Source organism: Oryctolagus cuniculus, chromosome 14 (assembly GCF_964237555.1).
Source record: "Oryctolagus cuniculus chromosome 14, mOryCun1.1, whole genome shotgun sequence".
Classification (NCBI taxonomy): Eukaryota; Metazoa; Chordata; class Mammalia; order Lagomorpha; family Leporidae; genus Oryctolagus; species Oryctolagus cuniculus.
The window spans coordinates 57,584,436-57,600,590 of record NC_091445.1 but is presented as its reverse complement, the minus strand read 5'-3'; the positions used below and the strand labels follow the sequence as shown (position 1 = coordinate 57,600,590).

At 43.5% G+C, this 16,155-nt stretch overlaps 1 long non-coding RNA gene across 3 annotated transcripts in view; it reads left to right on the top strand.

Moving 5' to 3' along the window:
* The window catches only part of LOC138845173 (uncharacterized), a 196,232-nt gene that overhangs the window by 15,582 nt on the left and 164,495 nt on the right, over positions 1-16,155 (top strand). The window lies entirely within an intron of this gene.

The window sequence follows — 16,155 nt, the reverse complement described above, 5'->3', positions numbered from 1 at the left end:
TGATTAAAGTATGATTAGAAATGCACCATAAATATGATTCAAAGTTACTATCTAGGGATAGGTGAAAGTGGGAACAAAAGATCCTGGAGAAATAAACATTCAAAATTATAGGTCATAAGATTTTGTCTACTTTATTGCTCAAATCAAATACAAAATTTATCTCTGAGTTTCCTGAGAGTCAAAGGGGAAAAAATACATACTGAGAAAATACATACATATCTATCGTGTCTTCTCTCTCTCCCTCCCTCCCACCCTTCCCATTTCTCCCTCCTCCACTCCTCCACTCCTCCTCTCCTCTCTGCCTTCTTCCATTTGCAAAGCAGTAACTTGCAATTCTTACTTACCAAGGTAAGCACTATTTATAGAGGAAGAAACCAAGGCACAGAGAGGTTGTCTAGCTTGCCTGAGATCACACAGCAGGATGAAGCAAGGCCAGGATTCAACAGCAAGTCTGAGGGCCCCAAGGCTGCCATAGGAATAAAAGTATGCAGCAGGATTCTTCTCAGGCTGCAGCCTCCAGGGAGGCTGTTTGTAAGAGAGTTTACTGGGGACTGTCTTAGTGCCTCACGTTTCTGCCCAGTGAGGAGTTCAGCAGAAAAGGTTGTACTGGGCCGGGCAAAAGCTGCAGAAGTAAACCCTGCTGTTACTTCAGTGATGGGCAGGTGTGGGGGTGCTGAGGGAAGTCAGAAGCACTTGCGGGCTCTGGGCTCCTGAGAAGCTTAGCAGAGGGCACTCGCAGAAGTCTGCAGTGGGACACAAACCCAAACAAGGGCACAGCAAATTCTCACGGAAGGTGTGCCCTGAAACCAGAAAGCAAATTGCAGCTCAGACACAGGTGGGGCAGGAATGGTGTGGAACACAAACGCTCATCAGCAGGAGGGGAGCCAAGTAAGAGCAAGTGGAAGACAGAAGGATTCCACGGGCCTCTGATTGAGGAATGGTGGCTGATACCACAGCTGTGTTGTCTGGAATTACAAGTCGTCATAACCGAGTGAGGTTCAAGTTTACTGTATAGTATAAAGTATATCGTTCCCACTGGTCTTTTTAATACATCTATAAAGTCCTGAGTTAAGGAGCTCCTCCAGGCACCGTCATACTGATACCTGGACTGGAAGACCCTACTCGTTATTGCAGCCCAGAGTAAGTGACAACTGTGATTTGAACAAGGTTTATGCTTCTCTGCGCAGCTATTGTGTTAGCATGGATACCAAAGTGCTTTTCACAGTAGGGTCGTAAAGGGGGACATTGAGTGACCAAGAGGGCAATGTCTTTAGGCAATATTCCTGCAGTAAATGTGACATCTGGTATCTGAGGTTTTTCTTGTAGTGCCCTTTGATCAAAGCCAAAGGCTGAGCACCTACTGTGTAGCTCCGGGAAGGCAATTGTACAGAGGCCAAGGTCACATGGTTCAGTTCTGTGTCAAGTTTGTTCAAAGAATAGACTTTAGGTAACATGGGGTCATATATCTGAGCATGCTTCCATAGGGTCATGGGAAATGTGTATTGTTAGAAAAAAAACTATGCATGGATTTTAAAAATTGTTGGTACCAAAATAAATTTATTTTGACTTATATTTTCTATGAACTTTCTGAAGTACCCTCATATATGAAAAAATTATACTTTTATTAGTATTTCTAAATATTCATTTTTATCTGTTTGAAAGAGCTTGGGCTGGGGGGGGGGGGGAGAGAGAAATCTCCATCCAACTACTAAATCACCCCCCAAATGCTCACAACAGATGGAGGCTGAGCCAAGCCAAAACCAGGAGCCTGGAACTCCATTTAGGTCTCCCATGTAGGGGCAGGGACCCAAGCACTTGAGCCATCATTTGCTACCTCCCAGGTTGCATTAGCAGAAAGCTGGATCAGAAGAAGAGGGACTAGGACTTGAACCTGCACTCTGATAAGGGTTGCTGGCATTTCAAGCAGTGGCTTAACCTGCTGCATCACAAAGTCTACCCCTCTCCTATTTTAAAAGTAATTATTTTATTTATTTATTATTATTTTTTTTTGACAGGCAGAATTAGACAGTGAGAGAGAGAGAGACAGAGAGAAAGGTCTTCCTTTTCCGTTGGTTCACCCCCAAAATGGCTGCCTCAGCCGGTGCGCTGTGCTGATCCAAAGCTAGGAGCCAGGTGCTTCCTCCTGGTCTCCCATGCGGATGCAGGGCCCAAGCACCTGGGCCATCCTCCACTACCTTCCCGGGCCACAGCAGAGAGCTGGACTGGAAGAGGAGCAACCGGGACAGAATCCGGTGCCCCGACCAGGACTAGAACCCGGGGTGCCACGCCGCAGGCGGAGGATTAGCCTAGTGAGCCGCAGTGCCGGCCTAAAAGTAATTATATCCAGTGACATCACTTTTCTTAACCTGGGGTTTCGATGAGAATTGACCAGTTGATAATTTGGTGTTACATTTTTGGATACTGTCTTATATAAAGAGAGAGAAAATATGTCAATTGATGGTGAAACTATGTCATTTGGAAATAAAAAGTAAACAGATGGTAGTTTAATGTTTTATGAAACGTGAGCCTACAGAGTATGCGGTCTACTTGGATTGTTAGCCATTCAACTAGTGTGTGGAGGGGAGATGCAGAAAGCTAGACTTGTTCCTAGGAAATTGTTCTGGGGCTTTTCTGATACTTGAGGAAATGATTCATCAAGCCTTGCAAATATTACACTTTGGAGCATGAGACGCAGCTTTGGGCCTGTAAACTGGTGGAGTGGTTGTTACTAGCTCCCCTGAATGACCGTATAAATCTGGAATGCTGTTCCCATCCATAGCACAGTTTTGATCAAAGCAATTTGATACTGCCAGGATGCATTAATTAGAAGATCTACTTTAGTTTCTAAATAAATTTACCTGTTTTATGAGATAATTGAATTTGAACCAGTTACATTTTGGACAACATCTGCCAAAAATGATTTTAGTAGGGCCCTATAACTAATTAACTGGAGGGCCTTTGAAGCAGAAGAGTTTACAGAATGTAATTGGGAGAAATTTGGGCTATCAGTCTCTGGCTGTGAGGATTATCCTCCAGTAGTCATGAATGGGGGCTGTAGATTTTAGGAAGGGACCCCAAGTGAAATCCTTGCCTCTGGCTTGCATTGCATTCAGAGAGTACCAGTGAAGAAAGACAAAATATTCTTGGCGACCAAGACAAACAGAAATGTGAGAGAAATTTCCTAGGCCAACATTGCCTAAGTGAATGGGAATGCCACGTTAGTAAGTCCAGAACTTATCTGAGACTCAGAAAGAAATCATTTATCACTCTGCTGACTGAGATCTAGCTTGGAGTAAAGTTTGAATGTATGTTTTATATATATATATATATATGTATATGTATGTGTGTGTGTGTGTGTCTTTTTGTTCATGTGTGGTTTTGCTCAGTCAAGATACTAGCATACCCAGAAATGCAAGGGTCTTATCAAGGAAAGATCTCAAATAAATGGCGACTTTTAAGAGTCCCAGTCTTTTGCCAACAAGCAAAAGTTCGTCTCTGTCCCTTTGAATGTTGTGGGGTTATCAAAAGAGTGTGGCATCCCAAATGTCTACCTCATGTCTTCCATTTGACATAGAAGCGGGTTGCACAGAGCTCCACCTAGGAAGCACTGCCCCCAGGAAAACCATGCGTGTAATCCCTTAGTTCCCCTCTCAGTCTTATGGACTCCTCTGGACCAGGTTTTCCAACAATTACCTAAGTCTGATTTCTCTTGCTCTTCAGCTGGGAAACAGCTACTAGAATAGAAAGAGAAAGAGACTGTCTCAAAATAGTAGAGAGGTGTTTGGAGCCAGTGAAATGTGTGGAGTCCAGAGTCACAGCATTAAAAAAGCAATTCTAGACATGGAACCTGATTTTTGCATAGGAATCAGATATTGTGTATTCATAATAAGAATTCTGAATCAAGAACTGGCTAATTGTTCTTTTCCAGGGCATACATGATATGTGTTAAAAATTGAGCATAAAATATATTGTAAGCTCAAAATCATAATATTTCAGCAGTTAGATTATATCATGTGGAAGAAAACAGATTTGCATTAAAGATAGATTCAAAATAAAAGGATAATATGAAAAAGAAAAAGGTTTATTTAATCTAACTACCTTCTGTAGGATAAAATAGAAAGTAAACATCTGGTTTATCACAAAACTTGGATCACAGAAGCTCAATGTGGCTTGCATACATGACTAAAAAGAATAAGGGAAGAAACTGCACAAAGAACCACCAAGAAAATTCAGGACACACAACCCTCTTGGCAAGATGTGTTCATGCAAGAATGTGCCTGTATGTGCACAACTAGGGCATAGAACTTGCAGTGTACTGGGTGGAAACCAGCTATGTAGATATGCAAGCCCATGTGTGTGCATTTGTGAACATCAGAGGGGATGCCAGTCAGTGTAAAGAAAACAATGAAGGCAGACTAAGGCCCCTGTGTCTCCTCTCGTCCTTACCCCTTGTCAAGGCCCGGGGACAAAAGGAGTTCATTTTTGAAGTGGTACGAGTTAAATTGGGATGACACCATGACAGCTGCTGCTGGAAGGGAATCACTGTTTTTGCTCAGTGACTTGGGTATAGGAACAAGTCAACAATGTTGAATGTTCTCTATTTCTGAATCTATGGAAATGTATGCTTCATTTCTGAAAAGTTTCCATTAAAGTAGGTGCAGAGTAATAAAAAGAAAAACTCTCTGTGGCCATTACTGAGATAGCATTGTATAGTGGTTGAACCAAGCTCTAGTCCTGGCTTCTTACTAGCTGTGTGACTCCAGGGAAGTTTGTAATACATCCTCTTTTAAAAAAAATGATAAATGAATAAACATGGGGGTGTGTTTTGCACAGCAGTTGAGACGGATGCTGCTTGAGACACCCACATCCTGTATCAGAGGCCTGACCATTCTACTTCTGATCCAGCTTCTTAACGCACATCCTGGAAGGCAGTGATCAGGCCTCAAGTACTTGGGTCCCTACAACCATGTAGGAGACCCAGATGTAGTTCCTAGCTGTTGGCTTTGGTTGGCTTAGTCCTGGCTGTGGTAGGCCTTTGAAGAGTGAACCAATGGATGAACACCTCTGTCTGATGTCTCTGGCTCTCTGCCTTTCAGTTAAAATGAAAATAAAAAAGACCATTTCAAAGCCGTGGATGCCATTGGCAACGCCATCTGAAGGAGAAACCAGACTCATGTACTTGTTGGGAAGTCTGAGCAACAAGCGTCAGTAAGTCTCAGAGGGGAACTACAGCTTTAAGTGTGTGCCTTTCTTTGAGGCACCCTCTTCCAGCCTCAGTTTCCCCAAGGAAAAGATCAGGAAGTATACCAGTTGCACTTGGGGATGACCCATGGCTACATGAGAAACAGGACCGTTTTCTGTTGATTTCCTGTTGACTCAGCCACGTCTGGGTTCTCAGGGGTAGAGCTGTTCAGACAGTAGGCTTGGCTGAGAGCATTTCCTGGTGTAAGTAAGGCTGAAGTGGCAAGCTTGCCTTTTTTTTCTCTTTCTTTTCCTCCATGCTGTGGTCTACAGAGTCTCCCTTTCTCCTCCCTGCATCTTCTTTGAGGCCCCCCTGTTTTCTGTTTGTCCATAGTCTTGAACGTGGCTGCCAGAGAAGTAGGAGGAGGTAGAAGGAAGCTGGGGCTTTGAGACCCTGTCACACTCCTTCCAGGGGATGGACAGGTGAGAATCAGGGATGCCCAGAGCTTCTCCTGGTCCTTCATGGCAGGCAGAGCGCCTGGTCCTGGAAAGTGTTTCACACTCTCCATGTCCTAGAATCTGCTCCTGTGATTGGAGTCTCCTTGGCCTGATCCCTCTAGCCTTGGCTTTGGAGAATCTCTGCTATTACAACGCTTAGCCAGAGGCTTCTTTGGTGCTGGCTGAGGTGTTGACCATGTGGTGCCAGAACCCAGAAGCATTCTCTCAGATACCACCCCTGAAAGACAATGGAGTTGGACACCTTGTAACTTTCTGCTGCTTCAGAGGTACAGTTACGGTGATCAATGTGAGCTCTTCAGTGGTGGTTCTGCCTCAGCTGGGCTTGGGATGAGAGTGAGGTGCACCCAGGGAAGCATGTCAGCAAGAGCATGGAGTCGGGTGGAAGATGGACAGCCTGGAGCTGAGGTTCCTGATGGCAAGGGTGCTTTGTGGAAATGATGAGTGATGGGAAGCAGATGATTGGGAAGGACCATAAGGGCTTCCAAGGTGGCAATAAAAGCTAGAGGATGGAGCAAGAGAGAAATGGGGGAGAGGAGGCAGGAGGTGGGGCCCGTAGGAGTTAACAGTAGACTTTGCAAAACAGATCATAATCAGTGAGCAGAGTGACAGGGTTGGAGGACTTGGTAAGAAGGAACAGTGTCATGAGGGAAGAAATGTCCAGGCTGGGGATGTTGGAAAGGCCTGCCTTCTCTGTGCTCTTGTAGGATACTTATTTGAACTGCTGCTTTTTAAGGCATAATTTAGCTGATGATATGTGATATTCCCACTCAATAGAGTTAAAAAAAAAAAGCACAGCACAGGGTAAAGTGACCAATACATGAGGCCGATGCTGTGGTGTAGTGGGTAAAGCCACCGTCTGCAGTGCTGGCATCCCATATGGGCCTCTCTCTCTCTTTCTCTCTCTCTCCCTCTCTTTCTCTCTCTCTGCCTCTGAACAAGCAGATGGAAGACCTCTCTGTCTCCCTCTCTCTCCCTCTCTCCCTCTGCCTCTCCTTCTCTCTCTGTGTAACTCTTTCAAATAAATAAATAAATAAATCTTTTTTTTTAAATGACCAATACATGATATTCAGTATGAATGAGTGTTCCAAGGGAGGATTCACCAATGGGGTGGAATGATTGGAGGAGGCAATACCCAGGAACTGCAGTCCAATCTGATTCTTGAAGTGTGGGCAGGCCATGGAAGAATAGGGATGGGGAAGGTAGTGAGTATCTAAATAGGAAGTATATATCATGCAAAGTGGAGTGAGGTGTGTTCTCAGGAAGAATATAGAAGACCATTCATGATGGAAACCCTGTGGAAGATGCTTAGAGAGTAACAAGGAGCCACAGTGATGTCCAAGTCCAAGAACTTGAGGAAATAGGGTCACCAATACCGAGTGGGCAGAGCATAGCTATCCAAGGTCATTTTAAATGCCAGGCTGTAGTTTTGGCCCAGGGGATTACACTGGAAAAAAACAACGACAGAAGAATTCATAAAATTAGCATACAGAAAACAATCAGGGTTAGTCAGTCTTAGAAGTCTGCCAGACAAAATTTGATTGCCTCACGAAGCTGTGTCAGGGAAGAACTTTAAGCCAGATGATTTCTGGTCTTCTGGTCTCATTGGTAAAAGCATGGCCTAGGGAACATGCCAGGCTCGAAGCTCGAATAGATATTCAACTAGATGAATACATGATGTTATTAAATATTTAATGATTCCAATTTTTCTATACTTACCAAGTATCCTTTGGACAATAACTTGTTCCTTTTAGATTTGTCTACAGAAAGGTAATTACTGATTATGAACATTTCAAGTATGTAGTCTCTACAGTAATTTCTTAGTATAAGACAGTAAACTGTCCTTTTGATTTTCTGTATCACATTCATGAGTTTGGCTGATGGGAAAGGTCTGCTTTCTGAGGCTGATTACCAGATGTTGGGTAGTGGTCAGTTTGTCAGCACAAAATCACTCATGTGTTGAAGATTGCTCTGTCATGGTTTGAGCAAATACTGTGTGGTGCATGATTATGGAGGCCCTTGAGTGCCAGTGTGATAAACTTCGAGTCTACTCTGTATGCATTTGGGTATCGCTCAAGTCAATGACTACTTACTGAGCACTTACTGTGGGAAATGCACTGCCCTGTGGGTGAGGGAATGATTAATAAATAGTCTTCTGTGGAATCTGCAATGTACTGTGGCAGGCTCCTTATAAAACCCATTTATGATGAACACTGAGATAAAGATAGAAAGAAGACTTGAAGGAAACAGCATTGAAACTGGAGCTAAAAGAAGAAGGATATTTTTTGACTGGTAGAATAGGTCACCTTATGATATAGGAGCAACATGAGAGTGACAAGAAACTCTTTGTGGGTGAAGGGGGGGATGAGTGTGGAAAGGAGCAAAGTTGGCAAAGCAAAGAGAGCCCCGCTCAGTGAACCTGCATATAAGTGATGTCAAGCACTTGGCAGTTTATACACAGGAGAGTGATGCCAAGAAGTTTTGTTTCTTTTCAGAAAAAATTCTGGAAGGACTATGAAAAATGGCCTGGGAGGGAGACATTTGCAAGCAGAAAGATGAATGACAAAATCATGTTAAATATCAAATGTAGGATGAGACCCATGCATGGACTAAGGGGCTATATGAACATCCACAGTTGTGGGTCCAACTTTATGGAAGTGTTTGGGTGACTTTAACTGAGGAGAGGATCCTGTTAGTCTGAATCCCTCAATAAGCAGAGATGTCTTAGGGGAAACGCCTGTGGGAGATAATGGGGATGGAGCTAGAAAGCCTTCACAGAGGGGGAGGAAGGAAGGGAGGGAGTTTTGGTGGATGTTTCTTAGAATCCTGTGTCATGTATGGAATTTTCAGCCAAGCCATTAGGAAATCTTATAGAGTCTTAGTCTGTTTTCTGCATTTATGAAAGAATATCACAGACTAGGTAATTTATCATCAACAAAAGTTTATTGGGCTCACATTTACAGAGGCTGGTAACTCCAACAGAATGATGCTGGCATTTGGCAAGGGCCACTGTGCTGTGTTGCATGGCTGAAGGGTAAGTGAGCATGTGGGAGACAGACAGAGGAACCTGTCCTTTGAATCAGGGACCCACTCCTGGGATAACTGATCTATTCCCACAATAAAGGCCTTAATCTTTTACCAGCCCTGATGACCAGTATACTGTCATCATGACAATTACATTTCAACACGAGTTCTGGAGGGGCCATTCAGGCAGTAGCATCAAGCCAAAGTGCCCATCAGAGGAGGCCCTAGTCTTCCAGAAATGGCTGTGTTTATTATTCCTGTTGTGTTCAGTTGTTGTGTGGGAACCACCTGTGACTGGGTGCAAGTGCAGCAGCTCTATCTCCAGGCATGGCAGCTGGGGGATCTGGGTACTCATGATCACCACAGAGACATGGTGTCACTATTGGATTTTCAAAGAGGTTCACGATCTTCCACGGGCAAACAATTTGCCTATCTAGAAGAGCCGCGATGGCATGATGTGGAGGCTGAGGCACACAGGATAGGAAAATGTGCACCGTTTCTGCCATGAGAGGCTGCAGAGAAGCCTAGTAAGTATCTCCCGGCAGCTCTGATGACACAGTCTGAGCTGCAGCTCTGTGAAAGGGAGTTTTCCTACTATAAGAATGAATAAGTTTCCTTCAGAGGAGTCTAGATTGAGCAGGGTAGAGGGTCAAATGTCTTTGCTTTAGTCAAGGGCACTGGGGCGTAACAGTCCAGGTATTTTTGAGACAAACCAGGACAAGTGGGAGTGGAGGGGTTGAAAAGGGAAGCAGATAATCACTACAGCACTAGAGCACTTGTCTCCTGAAAGTTGTAAAGACAGAGTTTCAAAAATAATGGGGTTGTCAAAAATGCCATGTTTTTGCAGAATATCAAATAGGAAGAGGTCAAGAAAGATGGTCATGTTTTAAGAAGAAGAGAATCGAAAACTGACTTTCCTAGGTACTCCCACAGACCTCATGTTGCCATTGTATTACTTCTGTCCTATAGTATTTTCCTGCACTTTCTGAAGGAACTAAGATATATTCTACCTCTCCTCACCTGCAAGTTAGGAAAAAGTGGGCAGAGTCAGAAAGGAAATTGTAATAATCAAGATGTGCAAGGAAATGAATGGTGCCTTTATACGTAGTTTCATTCTCTTTCTTTGTCTTGAGTTGTCAACCAAACCCTACAAAACACAAACTACAAATAGTATCTAGTGTATGTGTTTCATGTTGAGGATTTTATACCTACTGCATTTTCTGGCTTTTGAAAGTGTACCATAGCATTTTTAAAAGTAGATGTTTGATATCATCTTTTATTGAATTCATTTTTGAGAAACAAATTTTCTGGGGTGGAGATATTTTCCCCAGTATAATGTGAGGGTTGATAATGTGTACTATCAGGGCCAGTGCTGTGGCTCAGTAGGTTAATCCTCTGCCTGCAGCACTGGCATCCCTATGGGCACGGGTTCTGGTCCCGGGTGCTCCTCTTCCAATCTAGCTCTCTGCTGTGGCCTGGGAAATCAGTAGAAGATGGCCCAAGCACTTGGGCCCCTGTACCCGTGTGAGAGACCCAGAAGAAGCTGCTGGCTCCAGGCTTCAGATCAGTCCAGTTCTGGCCTTTGCAGTTATTTGAGGAGTGAACCAGCGGATGGAAGACCTATCTCTTTATCTATAACTCTACCTCTCAAATAGAGACCTCCTTCTCACTGTCTGTAACGCGGCCTCTCAAATAAAAAATCTTAAAAAAAAAAAAAAAGAAAATGTATACTATTGTCTGATGGTTCAGAAATGCTTCTCTGTGCCAGTTATTGATCCATGTTGTTTGATGACCAAGACATTAATTCCTATAAAGCGTAAGTGTATGGGTGATCGATTGAAAAGTTGTCCAGTTGAGTAACATGTCTTGTCCTTTGCAAACTGGTAGTTTTGATTTTCCCTGCGAGGCTACTGAGTGCCCTTTCCATCAAGATCCATATGGATGACTTTATTTTTTCTTCCAGGAATCTTACACTTCTCATGTGAAATTTATAGTTTTAACTTATTAGAAAATGCCCACTTTGTCATATTCCCCTTAGTACCAGAGTATTATGCAGTACTAGAGAGTAATAATGGGTTAATCTTGATCCTGCCACAATGACTCCCAGAGAAGTGCCTGGTGAATGTGGAGGTTAATATGGATTTGTTGAGTAACTGGGTGAATGGATTAGTTCCTTTTGACCACCTCAGTTCTATTTCTGATGTAAATGTCATGTTTTACGTGGTGCTGCAGCTTGTAAATTATTTTGGGTTATCTCAGAAATAGACTGAGAATTAATCTTGGATTCAATCTATAAAACAAAGTGGCAAGCTGCTCGCACACACACACAAAATAAAGAACAAGACAATGAGTTCCTTTGATTGTTCATGGCTTAATGTAACATAGTGTAATCTGCAAGAGCACAGCCGATGACAGGGTCATCTCAAAGGTGGGTCAAAAAGAAAAAAAAAACACCATTTCACCAATTTTAGATAATATTTTGGGTTGGTTCAAGTAATAAGGTCATGAGAGGAGTGTGGTCTTTGAAGTCAGAGAGATGATGCAGAACTTACTCTTTTTGTGACCTTGGAAAGCCAAATATCTTCTTTATCTGTAAAGCTGAAGTAAATCACATATCTCCAGGGGTGATGTATGAATTAATGGCCATAAAATACATGAAGCCTTGGACATACGGTCAGACACAGTTAAGTGTTCAGGAAGCTTCGGGTCCCTGTCTCCCTGTGCTGAGAGCATCAGTACAAGTAGGAATTCAATTATGGGAAATGAAAGGCCGACGAGACTCCATTTTCCTTTCTCTTATACATCTTAGCAATCGAGAGCATATTTATGATTATATCTTAGTGTGGTTAGCAGAGAAATCAGGAACAGGAAACAGAAAGTCTGGGAGCCAGAATGTCACTGTTCTTTTGTATGATCATGGCTGTAAAGGGTCTGTGGGCATTTTTACTTTGCCGTTGAAAACCTGGCACGCCTGAGTCTGTGAGAAAACCCATGAACTACTCTCTCTGCTTCAGGTATTGACATTTTGCTGAAGCACTGATATTTTCCATAGGATGATTACTCATCGTGACTGGAGTTCAATAGACAAATTAAAAACACAGCCACTCCTCAGCCCTGGAAGTGACTCACTTCTCAAGTAATGCTCTCATTGTACTTTGAGATGGGCTGGAAGATGCCCTGGCTCAGAAATGCTCACTGTCAGAGGGGCCCCTGGCCTGTTCCCAGAAGAATCTGTGGGTTGTCTAATAGAAGTGCACAGGCATTCGGCCGAGTGCTTTCTGGACCTTGTCCTGCAAATTCCTGTAATTTGCACCAGGTCACTTGTTATGCATTTTAGCTGACTGAACAGTTTGTATTGCAGGTGTGAAAAGGCAACCAAAGCAGCAGTTAGCAGGGACCTTCCAGGAATGGGCTGTTGCCATCTTGACCATGTATAAGCAGGGTCATGAACTACCAACCAGTTCTTCTTTGTACAGAAAACACACAAACACACACATTGCTTAAGAAGAATTATTAGTTGCTGGGAAAACTGAAATAATTATGAGAATCTGCAACAAAAAAAATCTAAGCTTGAGCAGAAAATACTTCAACTAATTGAAAGCAAGCACTTGGCAAACTCTAATGGGTCTCCAGCCTTGTTTTGGATATTTCTGGTGTTCTTTTTCAAATGGATTAGAGCTTAAACAGTTCCCTGTACCTCTCCATCTTACACTGCAAATACTGTGTTCAGGTGCTTATTTTCCAGTTTGGCGTTTCACTAATAGTCTGTTATTTTCTGCCTAAGTTGCTTTGTGACAGTCTCATGCAGAATTTCCTCCTGTGGGGTCTTTTCTCTTTTAGACGGGTCTTATTACCCATTAAAGAGTAATGAGATAAGTATGTGCCATCGGGGGTCTATAGGGGAATAAGTGCCCAGTGCTACCTTGCAAATAAGTAGTTGCTCACTCTCACCTGGAGAGCTTTACAATCTGGCCACCCGGGAAACGTTTTCAGGGGCTGGTTTAAAGGAAAAGTCTTCACTTGGTATTGCATCTGTACAGTTCTCACAGGAGTTTTGTTAAAACTTTACTTACCATGCATACATGTGGGTGTTTATAGAGACAGGAAAGCAAACGTGACATAGTTTCCCACTGAGAGTGTTTCACGTAAGATATAAAGCACAGCAGTGACCGGAGAAGCTAGACTTCTGTAGGGGAAGGCAGCCAGTAAGGTCAGAGCTGGTGGGGTGGGTGTGTGTGTGTGGGGGTGGGTGGCAGGTGATGCAAAGCAAATGTGGAATGGCTAGAAGAACTGGCAGTGGCTGCCCCCTGGGGCAACAGTTAGTACTGAATCTCTGCCACCCATGTGAGAGACTTGGATCAAGTGCTAGGCTCTTGGCTGTGATGTGGCCCAGTCTGGGCTATTAGAGGCAACTGGGGACTAAACCAGCAGATGGGCACTTTCTCTCTCTTTCTCTGTCTCTCAAATAAAATATAAATGAAGAGGCTGGCACTGTGGCGTAGCAGGTAAAGCTGCCACCTGTGGCACTGGCATCTCTTATGTGTGCCAGTTCAAATCCCACCTGATTCTCTTCCAGCTCAGCTCTCCGCAATGGCCTAGCAAAGCAATAGGTGGCCCAAGTGCTTGGGCTCCTGCACCTGTGTGGGAGACCCGGAAGAAGCTCTTGGCTCAGGCTGTTGTGGCCATTTGGGGAGTGAACCAGCAGATGGAAGACCTTTCTCTCTGTCTCTCCCTCTCTGTAACTTTACCTCTCAAATAAATAAACACATAAATTTAAAAAAGAATGAATAACTTTTAGATTTCATTGCAGGAAGGAGGGAATGTAATTTGCTCTATATGCTTGAGGCCTGGCTTCCCAGGGTGGGAGTGATCAGAGGTTTCTAGGCTGCCAGCTGTGCCTTCCAACTCTCTACTGTTGCTGGGTACTTTGCCGTAGCAGGAGGTTAAACAGTTCACCCCCAGTTGCCGGCAGCACCTTTGTTTTTCCCCTCAGGCGTCCTGTGGAGTTTTGGACAATCTGTGACATTCTCTGACCATGATGAGCCAGGATCTGCGTCCAACATTCAGACCCCTTCCCAGTTACCTTTGTGAGATGGAAGTCGGAAGCTGGAACAATACACAGATTACAGTCCTAGAAACTTAAAATATAATTATGCGGAAAGTCTCTCTTATCTCCTCTCTTTATCTAGGTATCACGGGAATTCAAATTTAGAGATTAGTTTCTCCTAAAATCAGACCCGCTCTTCATGTTGCCATGGGAACATTGCTAATGAAAGAAGGAGTTTCCAGGAGACCCATTTGTCAAACTCTGTTCCAATCACAAGGGCTGGATTTATAAACTCCATAGACTACTTCAATTCTGTTCCTCCTCTACAGATCCTTGTATTGTTTTACAGGCAGGCATGAAACTGTGTAACTGGATTAAAAAGTAATGAAAGAGAATGACTGATAGGTTAGCTGTTGGAGATAAATTACACAGATTGTGGACAGCATTGTGTACATATCCATTGTTTTCTTTCTTGAGTTCACCCAGGCCTTAGTGACAAAACTGCCTAATCCTGCCCATAGCTGTGACATAAAGACAGATGCCTTCAACCCCTTCCTGCCAACTCACAGGAAGAAAAATATGATACATCCAAGCTTCTGGAGTTTTGGTAAACTGAGTCCCAATCCTACTTTTGACTTGGACCGCATCCTCAGTTTGATGTTGCTAGTTAGTGTGGGATATATAGCAGGACATACTCTATGAAGTTCATGTATTGGTTTGAAAATGGGAGATTGAGAATACATCTGCCTTCAGACAGTCCCCACATACAACTGGAGCCAAAAAAAGTTGCTGTGGTTTGAATACATTCCCCAAAACTTGTATATTGAAAACTCAAAGTCTCCAAGTTTTGATGTTAATGATATTTGGAGGTGAGGCCTCTGGGAAGTATTTGGTATTAGATGAGATCATGAGGATGGAGGCCTCAAGAGAGCATTCGTAACTTTACAAGAAGAGACGAGGTGCTTGTTCTGGCTTGCCACGTGGTGCTGTGCACTGTGTTACCCTGCAACAAGATCCCTGCTTGCTGCCCAGCATATGCCATGCCTTGGACTGCTCAGCCTCTAGAATTGTGAGCAGAATGAACTTTTTTTTTTTTTAAAGATTTATTTTATTTATTTGAAAGACAGTTACAGAGAGAGGTAGAGCCAGAGAGAGAGAGAGGTCTTCCATCTGCTGGTTCACTCCCCAAATGAATGCAACAGCCAGAGCTGAGCTGATCTGAAGCCAGGAGCCAGGAGCTTCTCCCCTGTGGTCGCAGAGGCCAAAGGACTGGGCCGTCTTCCACTGCTTTCCCAGGCCATAGCAGAGAGCTGGATCGGAAGTGGAGCAGCTGGGACCCGAACGGGCACCTATATGGGATGCTGGCATTGCAGGCCGCGGCTATAACCCACCGCACCACAGCGCCAGTCCCCGAACTTCCATTTTTTAAAAACTACACAGTCTCAGGTATTTTTTCATAGCACAGAAAACAGACTAAGACAAAAGAAGTAGTTAACCTATAGTGTAAAGGCCAGGATAAGGGCAAGGAAAGTAGATCACCTGTGGATAAGAAAGTTCAGTGAATTTCTGGGGAATAGGAAGAGAATGAGAATATGTAGAAGGGAAGGAGCCCAGAATCTTAGAGACTGCAGGCTCTACATCAAACCATGGCATTAGACAGGAGTGAGGGCTACAAACAAGGGCAGTCTTAAGGAACAGGTGCCTATTTAGGCTCCACAGCTATATATGAGGAGTAGAATATAGCAGATGCCCCTAATCCATGGGGGTACACTCTTAACTCCCCAGCAGATGCTTGGAATTACAGATAGCACTAAATCTTATATACACCATGTTTATTCCTAAACATACATACCTAAGATAATGTTTAATTCTCAAATTAGGCCCTCTTAAGAGGTTAACAACAACAAATTAAAGTAGGACAACTGCAACAGTAGACAAATAAATCTTATTTAAACCTTATTAATAGTGTATTTCTAGAAATTTCCACTTAGTGTTTTGGACCACATTTACTGTGTTTAACTGAACTTGTGAAAGGTGAACCTGTGGGTAAGGGGGCACTGCTGTATGAACTCAGAGAAAAATGTGAGGTCCCAGCAGAGCGTTGATGTCCATGGTAGTCCTGCAGTCAAACAGGAGTTGGCCCTTCTTTCATTCTGCAGCATTATAAAGTAAACACTCAAAAAGCGAAACTGTCATTGACATGTCTTGTCCAGGCCAATAGGCTTTCCAATCAGAATTCCTTCAGGGGGAGGGCCTTCTGGACTATAGATTATTCACACATCAGCAGAGGAAAGCCACATCTGTCACCTCATCTTCTGCTGTTAAATATGAAATGAAAATCATCATGGAAGGTAATGGTCAAGAATGAGTTTTTTGGCTGGTGCTGT